Source organism: Miniopterus natalensis, chromosome 2 (genome assembly GCF_054644295.1).
Source record: "Miniopterus natalensis isolate mMinNat1 chromosome 2, mMinNat1.hap1, whole genome shotgun sequence".
Lineage (NCBI taxonomy): Eukaryota > Metazoa > Chordata > Mammalia > Chiroptera > Miniopteridae > Miniopterus > Miniopterus natalensis.
The window spans coordinates 22,356,048-22,373,403 of record NC_142082.1 but is presented as its reverse complement, the minus strand read 5'-3'; the positions used below and the strand labels follow the sequence as shown (position 1 = coordinate 22,373,403).

Genomic DNA, 17,356 nt, shown 5'->3' with positions numbered 1-17,356 from the left:
CACCGAAAGGTTGTCCGTTTGATTCCAGGTCAGGGCATGTGGGCTAGATCCTCAATAGGAGGTGTTCAGGAGGCAGCTGATCAATGTTTTGCTCTCACATTGATGTTTTTTTCTCTCCCTCTCCCTCTCCCTTCCTCTCTCTCTAAAAATCAATAATAAAAAACAAAGTTAAAAAAAAAAAGAGAAATAGAAAAATGTGATCTATACTCAAGAGAAAAACCAATCAGTGGAGACTAATACTGAGGTGATCCAGCTAATGTATATCTGGGACATAAAGGAAAATATACTCAAAATGAGTTAAGAAATAGAAAATCTGATTAGTGATAGAAACAAAAAGAAACGGGAAATTTCAGATCTGAAAAATAAGATATTCAAAATAAAAACTCACTGGATGTGTTTATAACACCAATTGGATTTGACAGAAGAGTCAATGAACTTGAGGTTAGATCAATAGAAATGACCTTATTTAAAAAACACAGAAAAAGTATGTTTTAAAAAGTATTTTAAAAACACCACAGCAGTATGTGACAATATCAGAAAGTCCAAAACGTGCAAATTTACATGTTTAAGAAGCTCATGAACCCTAAGTAGAATAAATATAAAGAAAACCACACCTAGAATCATCATGTATATTATGGTCAGACTGCTGAAAACAAATGATAAAGAGAAAGATCTTTAAAGCAGCTAGAGAAAAAGTACATATTACATGGAGGGCAACACAGTATGAATTATAGCTGATTTCTTCTCATTAACACAAAAAGTAAATCCTGTAGTCAGTAAAACTCTTTAAAAGCACTGAAAGAAAAATAACAGCAAACAACAAACAAACCTGGCAACCAATGAAGATATTCTTCAAGAATAAAGGTATAATGAAGACATTTTCAAAAAAATTTGTTTCACCTGCCAGGCCGGGCGTGGCTCAGCGGTTGAGCATTGACCTAGGATCCAGGCGATCGGGGTTCAATTCCCGGTCAGGGCACATGCCCAGGTTGTGGGCTTGATCCCCAGTCGGGGGCGTGCAGGAGGCAGCCGATCAGTGACTGACTCTCATCATTGATATTTCTATCTCTCTCTCTCTCTCCCTCCCTCTCCTTTCCTCTCTCTGAAATCAATAAAGATATTTAAAAAAAAAAAATTGTTTCCAGCAGATCTGCACTACAAGAAGTGCTAAAGTTCTGCAGGCTGTACAGAAATACCAGATGAAAAATCAGATCTTCAAGAAGAAATGAAAATCACCAGTCATGATAAATATGTAGATTAGCATAAAAGCCTTTTCCCCCCTCTAAATTTCATTAAAATACATATGATTCTTATTTGTGCCTCTTTTTAAAAATACTGAGATATAATTAATATGCCATGAAAATCACCATTTGAAGATGAATCTCAGCAGGAAGGGGAGTGGAGGGGTCAGGAAGAGATTAACCAAAGAATTTATATACATATGTGCAATGCCCTAGGGCAGACAATAGGGTGGTGAAGGCCTGGGGTGGGGCTGAAACTGGGGAGAGGGGACAATAGGGAGAAGAAAGGGGGGTCATCTGTAATACTCTCAACAATAAAGATTAAAAAATAAATAAAAATATACAATTTAGTGAGTTTTGTTATATTCACAACATTGTGCGACCATGACCGAACACAATCAACTGTAGAATGTTTCATCATCCCAATAAAGCTCAATACCATTAGCAATTATCCCTCAGTCTCCCCTTGACATAGCCCCTGCTATCAGTAATAACATTCAGTCTGTATGAGTTTGCCTATTTTGAACATTTTGTATAAATGGAATTGTATGGTATGTGCCTTTTGTGTCAGACCTTTTCACTTAGTGTAATGTTTTCAAGGTTTATCCATGTTGTAGCATGTATCAGTACATCATTTTTATTTCTGAATACTGTTCCATTGCATGGATTACTTTTGTGTATCCATTCTTCAATTGATGCACATTTGGGTTGTTTCCACATTTTGACTATTAAGAACAATACTGTTTTGAACATTCATGTAAAATTTTGTGTGGACATATGTTTTCAGTCCTCTTGGATATATACCAAGGAGTAGAAATACTAGGGAAATGGGAGCTCTGTGTTTAACATCCTAAGAACTAGAGACCTGTTTTCAAAAGTGGCTGCACCATTTTACATTTCTGCCAGCAATGTAAGAGTGTTCTATTTTTTTTCGCATCCTTGCTAACACTTATTTTGTCTATCTTCTTCTTTCTAACTATCTGAGTGGATGTGAAGAAGTATTTCACTGTGGTTTTGATTTGCTTTTTCCTGATGGTTAATGACATTGAGCACCTTTTTGGGTTTTTATTGGGCATTTGTGTATATTCTTGGAGAAATAACTATGCATATCCTCTGATAAGATTTTAATCGAGTTGTCTTTATTTTTCGATTGTAAGAATTCTTTATATAATCTGGGTACTAGACTTTTATTAGATATATGATTTGCAATATTATTCTCCCATATGTGGGTTATTTTTTCAATTTCTTAATAGAATCCTTTGACACACAAACATTTTTTATTTTGGTTTAATTTATCTGTATTTTCTCTGTTGGTGTCTGTATTTGGGGGAGCTTATTTAAAGAACCATTGTCTAATCTGATTGTCTTAAGGATTTACGCAAAAATTTTCTTCCAACAGTTTTATAGTTTTTTGGTCTCTTATTCTATTTATTCGTGTGTGTTTTTTATATTATTCTATTTCTATGTTGAGTTACATTTATTGATTTTTATGTGTGAAACCAACCTTGAATTCCTAATATAACCTCCACTTGATCATAATATATACTTTTTTTTTTAATGTTTCTGGATTTAGTTGTTGAATATTTTTATGTCTATATTTAAAAGGGATATTGATTGTAGGGTTTTTTTGTTTTGTTTTGTTATGACTTTGTCTGTTTTTTGTGTCAGGATTAAACAGACCTATATTGAGACTGAGAAATCTGAGGACTGATTGAGGAAAAATATGTGAACACAAGGTGACAGTAGCACACATGAGCTTTAGTTGGGTGATGCTTTGATAGGTTTGCATGGTGAGAAAGTCATAGCATAAGACCATCCAGATGCTACAGCACCTGGACCACTACCTAGAAAAGTAAGAGGTCAAGAAAACTCCTGAGGGAGAGAAGGATTGGAGAAGGGGCTTACGTGTGTAGGTAATATTGCTGAATAGCATGGCTGGGTGTCTCTGAGTCAGAGGGATGCGAAGGCAGTGGTGGCTTTTATTGTGTCTTTTATACCTATAGGATTTATTTTATCTATGGCTAACAGATGTTACGTTTAGTTTCCCGGGGTATACAAAACAAGCAAGTTCTAAGTGGATAAATTTTACTTCTTTGGGGTTCTGTTTAAAACAATTGAATGTATAAAAATGAACAAATAGATCTTAGCCTGTTGGGAAGAAGGAAACAATATTAAAGGGGTCTATCTTTGGCTCATTTTTATGTTACCTAACAGAGAGTGAGTTGGAAAGTGTTTCCTCCTCTTCTGCTTTCAGAAAGTTTGTGAAGAATTGGTGTTAATTCTTAAAATGGTTAGTAGAATTTACCAAAAAGCCACTTGGTCCTGGACTTTTCTCTTCGTGGGATTTTGTTTGTTTGTTTACTAATTCAGTTCCTTTACTTGTTATAGGTCTGTTCATATATTCTTTTTTTCATGAATCAAGTTTGATGGTTTGTTTCTATGAATTTATTTAACGAGATTGCCTTATTTGTTGGCATACAATTGTCCATAGTGTTCACTTACAATCCTTTTCATTTGTGTAAGATCATTGGTGATGTCCTCACTTTCATTCCTGATGTTAGTAATTTGTGAGTTCTCTCTTTTTTTCTTGGTAAAGCTAGCTAAAGGTCTATCAATTTTATTGGTCTTTTCAAAGAACCAACTTTTGGCTTTGCTGATTTTCTTTAATGTTTTTCTGTACCATATGTCATTTATTTCCACTCTAATGTTTATTACTTATTTCCTCTTGCTTTCCTTGGTATTATTTTGCTCTTTTTCTAGTTTCTTAAGATAGAAAGTTAGGTTATTTATTTGAGATCTTTGTTTTTTAATACATGTATTTATAGCTATAAATTTTCAACTATGTATTGCATTTGCTGCATCCCATAAGTTTTGATATGTTGTGTTTTTATTTTCATTCTTCTGAATGTATTTTCTTTGTCCCTTTTGATTTCTTCTTTAACCCATTAGTTACTTAAGAATATGTGATTTAATTTCTACATATTTATGGATTTCTCAAATATCTTTCTGTTACTGACTGCTAATGTTATTCCATGATAATTAAGAGAGTATACTTAGTATGACTTCTGTCCTTTTAAATGTATTGAGGTATATTTTAGGGCCTAACATATGATCTGTACTAGAGAACTGTCCATGTGCCCTTGAGAAGAATGTGTATTCTGATGTCAATGAGTGAAGTGTTCTGTAAATCTTTCTTGGGTCTACCTGGTTTACAGTGTTGTTCAAGTCTTCCATTTGTTTGCTGATTTTTTTCCCTAGTTGTTCTATCCATATTGAAAGTGCGATTTTGAAGTCTGTCATTGTTACAGTTAAATTGCCTGTTTTTTCCTTCAATTCTTTCAGTTTTTGCTTCATGTTCTTTTGAGGCTCTCTTATTAGATGCATATATAATTGTTTTATCTTATTGATACATTGACTATTTCATCATTATTATATGTCCTTCTTTGTCTCTATATTATATATAGATTAAATACAATTGGCAACTATAACATAAAGAATGGAAATATAAATCTCTTGTAGTTTATGTGAAGTGATACAATATTAATTATAAATAGAATACAAGTTGAAGTATGTGTACAATAATCCTTAGAGAGAGGTACAGTTAAAAAGATAGTAGACAAATTAAAGTGATATTCTAAAAATATTCAGTTAAATCAAAACAACCACGAAAGGAGCAATAGAGAAAGGGTAAATAAGTGGCATGAACAGAAAACAAGGAGCCAAAAGGGAAGCTCCAAACCTGACCATCCTAATAGTTATATTGAATGTAAATTAAACACTTCAATTAAAAAGCAGACTTGTTCAGAATGAATAAGATCTAAGACCCAGCTAAGCCACTGAGGACATAAACTCTATTAGTTTACAGTAGAGACACCTCTTTGTGTGAACTTATTACAGAGGAGATGCTTATCTATCAGGGCGTGAAGAGCTCCATGTAAGATTACAAGTCTATTGGTAAATGCTATGTATTATCTCTGCACAATTACCCTGTTGTGTTACTGTTACCTTGCTATATACATATTACTCCATATGAAGGTATATATACAACTGTATACACCTATAGTTTATGGATGACTTAAGGGTGTTCAAAGGTGATTTTGCTTTTAATGTATTTTTGTATGGAAACTGTGTCCCTCATGAGTTGTCAACTGTACTGGGCTCATCTCCCTTGTAGGAACATCTTCCTAGAGCTGGAAGCCTTCCTGCCACACTCGTAGCATTCCAATCATATCTCAATCAGGCGTTTTCTTAAGGCTCTCCACTCTTCATCCTTTGGGATAAAGAGAATTATTTTCCCCAAGCAAGAATGTGGCTGGACATAAATTTTTTTACTCCATTGATGTTTTTCTCTCTATTTGTACAGATATTTGCCCAAATAAAAACCCTCACAGCAATGAACCTAAATATTCTATGGGCTTTACTTGGCATTATACATTCTAATCTCTAGTCCATCCAATTAAACTTCCTTAAGCATGATATTCATGATGGCATGGTTCTTCCTAAGGCCTTTTGTGCCCCTTCAAATATTGCTTGCTGAGAAAAGTTAGGTTCCTTCTTATCTCAATAATTCATGGTTTTCATTCTTCTCTCCACTTGTTGCTTATTTATTTTTAAGTAAACGTTTTTATTTTAGAATAGTTTTTTATAGGAAATTGTGAAGATAGTACAAAGAGCTTTCATATATACCACATCCAGCTTCTGTTACTAATATTTTACACTTATGTAGTACATTTAACACAGTTAATGAGACAATTACTATTAACAAAAGTCCATAATTTATTACTATTTCTTTAGTGTCCTTTTTCTCTTTCAGAATCTCATACTACACTATAATTATTAATCATGTCTTCTTAGGCTTCTCAGCTGTGACTTTTCTTGTTTTTTATTATCTTGACAGTTTTGAGGGCACTTGTCAGATATTTTGGTGAATTCCCCTAATTGGTGTTATCCTCCTGATTTGACTAGGACTATGGCTCTTTCATCACATCATATTAAATGTGCACACTATCCAAATGGCTTCTGTTGATGTTAACCTTGACACTTGGCTCATGATCAGGTTGTTCATTCTGTACTGTTTGGGAGGAAGTCTCTCTGCATTGCTCACACTTAAGGAGTCCGGAGTTATCCTCTACAATCTTGAGAATGGAGTAGCTACACTAATTATTAGGAATTCTTCTGTATGGGAGATTTGTCTCTTCTCCCTGTTTATTTATTCAGTCATTTATATCAGTATGAACTCATATTTATTTTGTTGTTCAAATGATTCTAGATTTTACCATTTGGAACTCCTTTAGTTAGCTCCTGTGTCTCTTTGATATACTCCCTTATTGTTTTTTTGTTTTTGTTTTATTTTGTTTAAACTTTCTTACTGACACAAAAAGATGCTTGAGGCTCATCTTATCAATTTGCTGCCTCAACCATTTCTGAAAGACTTCCTTTTTTAAAAGACTGATATTAAAAACCAAGATCTGGACACTAGGTTTCTTGATTACTTTGAATAATTCTTTTCCCTTTTTATTCCATCGAGCAAATTTTTTCTCTCCAAGGATTGATTCCCTCCCTCCCTCCCTCCCTCCCTCCCTCCCTTCCTTCCTTCCCCCCTCTCTCTCTCTCTTTCTCTTTCTTTTTCTTCTTCAAATTCCATCTATGCCCTGTAGCTTCTCATTCCTTTATAAGGGTCTTCTAAATTGTCTTTCTTCCATCTATTTCCCATTTGGCAACCAGATAAATTTTTTTAATGATTAAAAAAATTTTTTTAATTGATTTCAGAGAAAGGAAAGGAGAGGGAGAGAGATAAACATCAATGATAAGGGAGCCATTGATTGGCTGCCTCCTGCATGCCCGTACTGGGGATGGAGCCTGCAACCTGGGCATGTGAGAATCACACCATGGTCTCCTGGATCACGGGCTGACGCTCAACCATGGAGCACACCGGCTGGACCAGAGAAATTTTTATAAAACACAAATATCATTGTACCTTTGCCTTGGTTAAAATCCTCCATAAACTCACTGTTGCTCTTAGGAGAAAGTTTAAACTTAATATTGTTGGAAAGGATTTTGGGAACTGGTTCCTGTTTTCCTCCACAAATTCACCTCTAAAAAAACTCTCAGCCTTGGTTTACACTCCATCCAATCACCTTTCCACGGTCTCCTCCCTCTGGACTGAAAGCTGTGTGACAGCAGGAACTTTGTGCATTTGTTTCATCACTGTATTGTTAACAATTAACCCATTGTCTGGCACTTGATATATACTGAAGAAGTATTTGTTTAGTGAATCAATAAGAGATCCATGGACTATTCTCCATCTTGCTTGCCTTGTCTCAAGGATCACTGGTAACTGATGTATTTCCAAAGGAATGTGGCTTGCCAAGTGGTAAATACATATTAGTTTTGTAGGCAGAGTATCTCCCAGTATGGAAACAGTTAATGCAATTCATCTATTGTGACTCATAATAAGGCAGAGTTCCTGGCCTCCTTTGTTTTTCATTTCCAAATGAAAATAGAAGGCAAGGTGCAGCTTCTGGACTGCTTGAGATCAGTTCCAATTTAGTGTGTGGGCATGCTCTTGGTTGAACAGACTGGGAAACCAGCCATGAAGAAATGGACAGGAATTCTAAAGCTGCCAAGAAATTTACACCTGCACTTCATGGCTCAGAACAGAGCATGGTCTCAAGGACATTTCCAAGCAGGTTCCAAAACTCCTACACTTCCACCCTGACAGTTACACACTTATAATGACTCTAACACAAGAGCAAGTAGATAAGATCTGACATTGCTCATCCATACCTGTTTTTATCCAGATAAAACTTTGGTGTCTTTTAAATATCTTAAGAAACTAGGACAGTCATTTTGCTCTAATGAAATATGGCTTGGATGTGAGGTTTCCAGAGCCACAGAATGGAAATCATTTCTACTCCTACCAAACATATGCACAGCAGTGCTCTTCCTCTAAATCTGATAGTATATTATAGACACTGCCTCCAATCCTCTTATTTTAGCTCAGCCCTCCTTTAGATGGGGAAGTGAAGAGAATATTAATAGCCCTCCTCTAACAATTTTCTGAGAGAGGCTAAAATTGCCATAACTTTGCCAGGTTTTTCTCATAAAGGAAGTACATGCTTTTGTACCAGGTTTAGAGGGAAGTCTTTCGCCTTGGTACTAAATGGAGTTAACTGGATATATTTGTCTGGGACTCAACATAAGCCAGTCATTTTGGGGACTATTGTCTTGTTATTGTTTTTTTAACACCTGTTTTCCATGATATTGGAACGTCAAAGCCTAAACCTTCTCCTCTTTTCTTTTGCAGGGTTTTTAATGCCAATTTTGTCCATTATTAACCCTTGCTCTATTTTTCTCTACTGATAGATCTTATCTGCCACCTACACATAGATCTCTAGAGATACTGGAAGTATTTAGCACATTTAAAGAATGATTCTAATTGGGATGGAGCTGATGTTAGTCATTTAAAAAACATTTTAAAAGTTTGATCTGGAAAGTTAATGAATTTTTAGTCAAGTCATGTTTACTCTGCTTTGTTGTTGCTGCTGCAAATATATGCTGTCCTTTTTTTTACATAAGTGATCTAAGTTGATAAAAAACTTAATTTTTGCTCCAAAGAGGAACTTCCCCAAATTACCAAGACACACCTCTGATATATCTTTAAAAACCAAACCTAGATATTTAAAAAAGGAGGGTTTTTTTGTTAGTTGCTCATTAATAGGAATTGAATGTTTATCTCTCTGATAAGAACCATAAAAAGAGAGACAACTCATAGAATCATGATGCTGCCTCTCTGCAGTCAAGGCGGAGTCATAGCACGTTTCATAGCTGTGTATGAGTTGATCTGTGTACTTACTGGAGTTCACTGAGCCATCACCCCAGCCTTACAGTCTCTGAAAACATTAAAATAGGTAGAAGGGAAGGACAGAGAACAGCAGAAGGGAGTGACTTGGGTTACCCTGTCATTTTTTCCTTTTTTAAGAACTCGCTTCTTATTTGAGACCTCTCCTGGATCTTTCTATTGTGTTGTAATGTATTTACATTATATTGTATTCAAGTATAATACATCATTAAACATAACATATTTAATATGCTATATTACAGTTTTTTTGTTAGTTTGAGACAAGCACCCACCCTCAAAGACATGGAACTTACATACAAGTTTTTTGTAATTTCATCAATGTGTGTGTGTGTGTATGTGTGTGTGTGTGTGTTCTTGTCTCCTCTCGCTCTTCCCCTGCCCCTCTTTACTTTTTGTAGGAAAGGTTATTTGGGAAAAACCAACCATTCCTTGGCTGAACCTCAGAAAAGCAGTTTTGTCTTTTCACTCCACCTCTATGGAGAGTTGTTAGAAAAACCTCCGTGACCTAGAACGGTGAAAATCTTGCTCAAGAATTGCTGCCCAAGCTGGATCCCTGAGGGGGTGTGGGATAAGCTTAAGAAGCAGCAGGGCAGGCACCTGTCTGTCATAGACCTGCATGGGAGTTAGAAGATTGCAGTAGTGGATGCCCTGTGGTGTCAGCATAGAGTCCGTTACAGGAGTAGAGTGAGCTTAGTGTGACTAAGGATAATTATTCTATTACTATGGGATGACTTAACAGTTATGTGTTAGTGGTCACAGCTATGTAATCGACTAAACTCATCAAAGCTTTTGTGTGCACTTAATATTTATAATGTGCCTTCTAGTCACTATTATTTTTTATTCCTCCAAATACAACCTTATACATTTATTCAGTGTTTCCCTACTTACTAGAAATCCTAACAGTGTATATATTCATTGCTGACCTTGCTTTTGCTCTATTTTCTCCAAAGCACCAGAAGTTTTTTCTGAGGTCTTCACATCCAGGCATAGCCTGAAAATGCAAAATTGAGAAACGAGTGGAATTTGACTTTAATGCTCTCAGTTGTTTCTTCTGATGCTTTTTCTACCCTCACAGAGCCTTTCCTACAATATCCCTCCTCCTGCCTCTATAAAACATGTATTTGCATGTCTGATAAGCAGTTATGTTATAGAAGGGACTCCCAGTGGATTTCCTCTCTTACCAGAGGGACTTTTTAACCCTTACTTCAGCTGTGCAATGAAAGACTCTATCTAAGTAAGTATCAAGTAAAGACAAACTGAAGATTTGTTGTTGTTGGCGTTAATGTCTTCCCAATGCCCCCTAAATTATAGCATCATAGTGTACTCGCACTGCTCCACTCACTGGCCTCCCTGGGGATGGTACATAACATCCTGGTGACTCTGGAAAGAAAGGATCCCTCCATATAACAGTCACATGAGTGGTTCATGTGTTCTTAAAAGTAGTCATTTGCCCAGGATGCCATTATGGCCTGAATTGTCTCAGTGGCTATTTCTCGACATAGTTTCTATTGCAGCAAACTACACACATAATAATTATTTTAATATGGCATTGTGAGGGCATGTTTCTAAAATTTAGTTTTAATAATTCTCTGACTGAGTCCCATTAATCTCTGTCCCTTTGCGGGGAGACAGGGAGTGGTGGGTGCATGATCTTGAGGAATTGCATGTTAACACCTTGCTTTAAGTCACTTTATCCAGACCTTGGGTGATTCAGAGACTTGAATGCAGAAATGACAGTGGGATGTCAGCCTCCTCAAGTCTGAGTCAGCCTCATTGTCATTAATTCTGATTTGGTGCTCAGCAATTCCCATGATAACTGTTGACTTTTATTGTTTCTCTAAAATTGGTTCCATTCTGAAAATAATCTGAAAATAATTTTATGTTATATTTTTTGGTCATATTACTGTAGTGTTCTTTCTGACCCCTTCTCCAACACTTGCAGTTTGGCTGAGAAATGTAGTTTCAAGGCAGAGAAGACATTTCACAAATTCTTTGTATCCTCATGGGAATTGCAGGTTTTTTGTGTGTTTTTAAAGCTATTTTATTATTTTTTATATTTGAGACTCAGAGTATCTTCTGTTATTTGAACTTTTGAAGGTAGTTATTTTTTCAAGAACTACACATTTGAGCCTTAACTAAAGAAGCAATTACTTTTTAAGGATATCTAGTTCTGCATTTGGCAGTTCTCAGTTCAGAAAAAATACTGTGACTCTCTCTAGAGGGAGGTGTTTGTAAAAAAGATGAAAGATTTTCATAAAAACCCCCACAAAAAACACTTGGCAATTGTATCTTATGAATTCAGTGAAATTAAAATTGATCCTAGGGCCCCAATCCCTCATAAAAGATTCCTCACTGCCCCAAATGCACCTGTTAGACTGTTACTTGATTGAGACACAAAGTCTTCCTTACCCATTGATCCGTTGTCATGGTTTTATGTTGATACTCAAAGCTCCACTATTTAATTATGAGCTCCTCTGGGCTATGTCACTTGTGACCCCCCCCCCCCCCATTTTTTCTCCTCTTATATCCCCAGAAGCTTTAGAAGGCATAGCAGATTATCTTCCTTTTCTAAGTTGCTTTTTTTTCAGAAATAATAATAGAAGACAACTGAAGAAATGTGAAGGCATTTAAAGCTGACCTTCTGAACACCAGGGAAAAAAACCCCACCACCAATAAGAAAACATTTTAAGGCAGTTTTGATTGTGTTTGTCAGAATAAATTGAACACTGGCTTTTAAAAAATGATGGATATGTGTAGGGCTTGAGGCAACTGTTTGACTTAATGTCAGAGATGCTGGTTTTTCCCAAACTTAAAGCTTTTGTGCTCCATATTTCAACCCCGGCTTCTTGGGGGAGTTGGTTTTTCAATTGCAATCAATTCTGTGATTACAGGCCTGTTTCTCAAGAAGAAAAGGCATACAAAGAGAGAGAGAGAGAATGTGTGTATGTGTTTGCACACTCAGATTTCAACTAAGGAATGTTCTCATGTCCATGAAATGAGAAAGCAATGGCATATTGAGAAGAATATTTGAATAATTACAGGCTCCTCTGGAAATTTCATCAATTTTTATTGCTGGACAACTTTCTCCCTGATCTGTACAACACATCTTACAACAGTTGGCTAAGAAGCTTACTCAAAAATAATGAAAAGAAAAACTTACAAGTCTGTAACCTTTAGAAAAGGTTCCAAGCCACCGACACTTTTTCTGGTCTTTTGGAACTCAGTCTTTCTTCCTCTCAAACTTTTACTAATTAGGTTACAGTTTAGTTGACATAATAAGCTCTACTTTTAAAATGTTGCTTTTCAGAACACATACACAAAGGTTATGTCCATTAGTCACTCTACAATACTAAATATTTTCAAGAGCCTTTGCATGGCCATGATACCAATATTAATTAGGAGGTCTCTGAGAGGTGCAGAGTGATTTTTCAAGGCTGCAGAATTAGTAAATGATAGAGCAAGGATGCAAACCCAGGACTTCCCAACTGAAGTCTGGAGCTCTCTCGGGAACAGTGCAGCCACTCTCTCAGTGGGAACTACTTTAAGTAAATATTAGTGTACCTCTACTACCAGGGAATGGGGTTTTGATTGTTGAAGCCAGAGGACGGGATATCTTGGAACCGAGCCCTAAGTATGCCTCCATGCTGTACTGAAGTGTGTGTGTGTGTCTGTGTGTGGTGAGTTGGGGTGTCTTTTAAAGAGAAAAGAGTCACAGAGAGCGCAGGAGACAGCAAGGGGTTGTAGGGGGAAAGGAAAGGATGCAGATAATAAGGCAGAAGGAAGCAGTGACTTAATTTTCCCCTCCCACTTTCACCACTTGTGTTCACAGTTGTTTCACATTGTGGTCAAAGAAATGATTCAAACTGATTGATTTCCCAAGCCATCTTTTACTTGTAGGTGCCTTGACTAAATGGACCTCTCAGAAATCATACAAATGGAATTGCTTTATACAGGTTTGGGAGAGAAAACCTAGGTACACTGTCTGTTCATCCATTCTTTAGAATTGAGTTATTCATATTAGTAGCTGAGCAGTTTACACATGGACTGATGGGAAATTGCTGCCCTTGCCTCTGAGAAGATTATCTACCATCTAAATGGGGAGATAGAATAGAGACATATGACTGGACTCTAGAACTAGCACTGGGAAAACCCTATGAATGTGTTCAAATTAATATACTGCAAATGATGCGAAAGGTGCTGAAGGGATGTGGGTAATGGACTCATTAAACTTTGCAAGAAACTAGATTGCAAAATAAATCATGCATCAGTATCTTTTCCAAAACTATGTGGAGGGCTCCATTCCTCAGAAGCTTTTACACACAAATGAATTGTGTAAGTTTATTGATGTTTGCGTTGGTTTTTTATAAAGTGGTCAGAAGGTATTATGAATGCAAAGATGGTAATTGAGCTTAAGATCACCATGCTGAACAATTCTCCTAGACAAGAAGCCTTTACTTGCAAACTGCACATTTCCTGCTCAACTCCCCACGTACAGAATTAGAACTTCTAGAGACTCTTAATTACATGCACAATGACTACCTAATGCATAAGGTTATTGCTTTGGCTTGCTTTTAAATTTCTGGATGAAGTTAAGGATGTGGAAATAATCTTTCTGTAGACTGGTGTTGTTAGGAGTGTTTCTGGGCTGTGAAATATAATTTTTTAGAGGTGACAGTAAATAGAAAATATTCCTCCCCAGCTATTTAAGGGGACAAACCTGGGGTGAACACAGATTCATCTGTACTGTGCTTAGATGCCAAATCAATAGTGTCTTTTTTCATGGATCTCTAACTGCTCTTGGGCCAAAAAGAAATTAATTTTATTCAATCTAATGGCATTTAAATCTTAATTTTATCTGATATTTAAACAAAGCCTTTAGATACTGCTCCATCTATAGAGTTCTTAAATCATCCTAGTAAAAAAGTTTTATTTAAAAATTTATTTAAAAAGATTTACTTAAAAATCCATGCTATTTTCTCTCCTGCTTATTACCAAATGATTATATAAAAACAATACTATCACAGAAATAGGAAAGAAAAGAAAAGAATACATTACTAGAGTGGATTGAATAGTCACCCCAGATTTGCTTACCCAGAATCTCAGACCTGTAACCTTATTTGGAATAAGGGTCTTTGCAGATGTGGTTAAGGTAAGATTTTTGAAATGCAATATGGGCCTGGAATTCAATAATGAATGTCCTTATAAGAGACAGGAAAGGAAAAACAAAACAAAACAAAAAAACACAGAGAAGTCCAGGGGATGACAAGGCAGAGGTTGAGCTATGTAAGGCACAGCCAAGGAATGCTAGGATCCACCAGAAGCTGGAAGAGATAGGAAGAATTCTCCCTTAGAACCTTCAGGGGAGTGGGAATCTGTTGACACTTTGATTTCCTCCAAAATGTAAGACAATACATTTCTGTTGTTTTAAACAATTCTTGCATCTAAAAAATGAAGTGTTTAAAGCTGATATTCAGGACATCAGGGCCCAAATCTTCCACGTTAGGAATTTGCAGTCCAGTCTGTTCGACTGTTAGACAACACTGTAAGTAAAACCACAGAAACTCTTAGTTCTATTAACTAATTGAATGAGTCAAGAAAGGTTTCCCTTTGGTCACTTAACTTGGAAAGAACTGGATGTGAGCAGAAATTTAGTTTCAGATGAAGGAATAGTTTAGCTCTTCCATGTAGACACAAAATTTCTGCAGGGAAGTAATTACTTAAGAGGGTTAGTCTGTATATTTGAAGATGGAGGATTCATGCTGAACTGAAAAATTAATTGCCGTAACCTCAGGGTTAGGATGCCAGCTTATTCTTGGGTTCAGGGATCTTCTAAAGGGTGTCTCCCAACCAGAGCTTTTCATATTCCAAAGCTTAGAGCATGAAACTCAAAATACCCAACTGCATTCCTCTGTCTCAGTTTCTTCATTTGTGAAATGAAAGATTTGGACTTCATGGTACCATTATGTTCCTTCAGTGTCAAGAGGTTTAAGACTATGATTTGACTCTATTCCACATTATCTCCTTATAACCACATCAAATATGAAACATTAGGGGAACAGGCCAGGAAGGGTAACTGAAAATATCTTGCATTAGAACTGAGTGGAGTTAAACAAGTCACTCTACATTTCCAAGCCTTAGGGTCTAATCTGTAAAAGCATCCTTATGAGGTACATAATTCAATGAGCTATTCCAGATCTGACATTCCAGTTTGGTACTGTCTAATGTGACAGCCATTGGCCACATGTGGCTATTGGGTGCTTGAAATGTGGCTGGTCTGAATGAAGAGGACCTGTCAGTGTAAAATACCCAGCAGATTTTAACACTTGATATGAAAAAATGTACATTTCTCATTAATATTTTTATATTGATTATATGTTTAAATGATAGCTTTTTGGATATATGAGGTAAAATAAAATATATTATTAAAATTATTTCATGTTTTGCCTTCCCCCTCCCCCCGTGACTTCTAGAAAATTTAAGTTACATGTGTAGCTCACATTATATTTCTGCTTTCCAATGCTGTTCTATAAGATCTATGCAAAAACAGTTTTGAGACTGAGGTCCAAATGTCCAGAGTTACAAATAGTGATCATGTACCATGTGTACTTTTCATGGCATGTGTGTACATATAAATACTTGTACATAACCATGTACACAGGCATCTTCTAAAAATCATTGTTACTGCAGAAGTATGTTTCATTGCCTTCCTTTGCTATCAGGAAACCTAGTACCACCACCAGTCTTGGTTAAACACTTAATTTTGGAAAATATAGGTGTTGACTTAACACAAATATGTATTAATGTAGATTACCTGTCTTCACATTTTTTTTATTTTTGGGAAAAAAAAAAGTCATTAAAAGGTTGTGTATTGTTAAAGTATTAAGGAAATGAAACAAGTAAAATAAATAAAAAGAAAAATTAAACTCTTAAGGATATGAAAAAGACTTCCTGAACATATCCATAGATACATTCACACAAAATGTGTACATAACCAGAGAGTGGGAGGTTAATGATGCTATTGTAGCACTGGTATGTATGGCTCAGGTCTCTAGCATTTCTGATACATATACCACTTATATCTCCATTTCTCTTCCACTCTACCACTGCCTATTATTCCTCACCTTCTAAGCCTGTTTTTTTCTGATAATTTATCTTCTCCCACAATTATTTATAGGCTTAGAAACAATGTTTTCCTTTGTTAAATCTTATAAGCCAAATTCACTTATCCCTTCATTCAGCATCTTTGCACAGCCTGTTACAGGAAAAGCACTTAAGGAAATACAGACATGAATTAGACTCAGATTTTAACCTGTAGTAGTTACTCTTTAGGAAGCACGTAAGATTTATGGAATGTAAATCTGGAAATGTAGTAGAGTGCAGGGGTTAAGCACAAGATTGATGGTAGGTACCACCATAGGTATGTTTGCATACTGGGTCTCTTACTATTTGGTTGTGGGTCTTGGCCAAGTAACTTAACCTCTATGAACATCAGTTTCTTCATCTATAAAACAAAACTCATGCCAGTTATCTTCTACATAGGCTACATTTGAGGTTTCGAGAAGGCAATCCAGTTAAATGGATCAGTTCTAAGCCTGGTAGAGAGTATGTGCTCGATGAATGTAAGCTGTTGTTTTCCAATTGTGGATGTAACTGTGAAAGGCAGGATAGGCATTTGAAATACAAATAAGTGTGCTGGCGATATTTTAGAACAAATAACACATACTTCTGTTTGAAGAAGGAATAAAACTTTGTGTAGTATGTAGAATTGGTCCAGTCAAGAGAGAATTTGCATTAATGCAGTTGAGGGTTGGACATTCCAAGTGGAGGAACCAACATGAGTGATAGGAATCTGCTCATATAGAGCAGCAGATCATGAAGTAGGTGTTGAAAAAAAGACTTTTGAGGGATAATAGAGAGAATTAAGATTGAAAAGGAAGACTTAGGATAAGATTCTCTCAAGTAAATAGAATATCTACACATAATCATCTATAAAAATACAGCCTTTATTTCCATTGCATGGTGTATCTTTATAACTATACATTTAGATTCAAAGCGGCAGTGATTCTGTGTTGTATAGAATAGCATATAGTATAGCACAGCATAGTGTAGTATATAGAGGATAGTGTACGGTTGCCATTTTCCCTTGTGGCTGCTTCTTATTCTCATTCTCTCTAAATTTCAAAGTACCCAGAAGCAATCTGGACATCCTAGTTTGTTAATGCCGTTTCCAAATTTTCACCTGTCTGCTCCAAGT

At 36.1% G+C, this 17,356-nt stretch overlaps 1 protein-coding gene and 1 pseudogene across 1 annotated transcript in view; both read left to right on the top strand.

Annotated features, from left to right (window-relative positions):
* Window positions 1-17,356, top strand: part of ZMAT4 (zinc finger matrin-type 4) — a 303,247-nt gene that overhangs the window by 219,066 nt on the left and 66,825 nt on the right. The window lies entirely within an intron of this gene.
* Window positions 3,775-4,001, top strand: LOC148093651 (KANTR integral membrane protein pseudogene; annotated as a pseudogene).